Source organism: Camelina sativa, chromosome 12 (genome assembly GCF_000633955.1).
Source record: "Camelina sativa cultivar DH55 chromosome 12, Cs, whole genome shotgun sequence".
Taxonomy (NCBI): domain Eukaryota; kingdom Viridiplantae; phylum Streptophyta; class Magnoliopsida; order Brassicales; family Brassicaceae; genus Camelina; species Camelina sativa.
In genome coordinates, this window is record NC_025696.1 from 15,073,402 (window position 1) to 15,075,203 (window position 1,802).

Consider the following 1,802-nt stretch of genomic DNA (forward strand, 5'->3'; position numbering starts at 1 on the left):
TTACCATGCAAAATTTAGAGTAAAGAGTCATATACTCAATCTTTTGCATATTATTTTCTAATGAAAGTAGTTGAATTTGATTTTATTGATTTTGTAGTAATTAAATAATCTGATAATGAGAGATTTATATATATATATATATATCTTGAAAATAATTATAAATTTTTTTTATATCTTGAACATAATTATAAATGATTTTATATCTTGAAGATTATTATGAATGAATTTTTTATATCTTGAAAATAATTATAAATGATTTTTATTTAACTATTTACTTTAGCTTGAAAAATAAAAAGTAATTAATTATAAGAATGAATATATTAGAGATATATAAAAAATATTCGGATATTGAATAGAAAATATCTTTTAATCATGAAAACCCATAAATAATTTACTATAATATTTTTTTTTTTAATTTAGAATTTTCTTTTTAAGTGTTGGTCAACGCCGGTCTTTGCCGGAGTCAATTGACCGATGTACTGAATTATATGTCTATGATGTTGACCGCATAACGTCATATAGTTCATGCATGTGGTCATGTAATACATATACTTCGTATAGTTGAATATATAATAATATACTTGGCATGTGTGACCATGTATTCACCAATACTTCGTGTAGGTAGCCATCTTTTTTCCTATATTCAACTAAATTAATTCATTTTTCTCTGTCTACATAAAGATAAATAATTTAGCTTGTAAATTTGTTTTTCCTTGGTTAGATAGAAAACCCTAGAGGTTACGTGCTTCGATCCAAGAACTTGGATTTGACATTTCTGATTCGTGTTTCTTTTAATCTAAATTACAAAAGTAAATTAACCGAGAAAGTTCGCACCTTCGCGCGTTTACTTAACGCGTATCCCTAGCTACGTAGTTTAGTTACATCATCAGCACTGTGCTTAAAATTATGGATACCCATGTTTTTTAACCATTACAGAGTGTTCAACTTGGACACTTTTTCATATTTTTAAACCGGAAACGAGTTCCAATCGAATAGTAAAATTTGGAAACTACAAACTTTGACTTTGATATATATTACCAACGGCAAAGAAGAAAACAGAAAGACTTTGATATATAATATATTTAGATTTTATTAAATATATTTTCAAATTTTTATTACGGATTATTATATTAGAAGGTGGTAGACTGGTACTCAACTTGCAACTTTAGTTTCCCACCACCTGAAAAAACCAATAACCAGTAACGATGTTGCAAATATCACATCAATATTTTTATTTATCACATACACCAATTTCGTATTAGTATTACTATGCGCTAAAATATGTGGACCAGACCCGTATATATTACTTTAGAGTATAAATTCCGGGAGATTTCCAGTCCATCAATATTAAGGACCCATTGAATTTATTTATTAATGATTCTGTAGATTCCATGAAACTATAGAAAATTATCTTTGTATTGTTATTATAATTACTTCATCCATGGTGAATAATCTTTATAATATGAAATGAAACGATGGTGTTGTTTCGGTTAGTATTTAACAACTTCAATATTACATGGTTAATAAAAAAATATATAGAAATTACTTTATAATATATCTACCGACAAAATATACATCTTTTAGGTTTATGCATATACTACATATATAATATATACGTGTGTAAAACAGGGTTACCTACCTTGTTAAACATATTTAGGACGGCATTGTGGCGAATTTCATAACTTAAAAGACCCACTTACTTCAAATATCTTTGTAAAAAAAAAGTTTTTATGTGCCTACACAATGCAATTGGATAAGGAACCATATGCCACAAACATCCTTAAAATATAATATAGAAAATA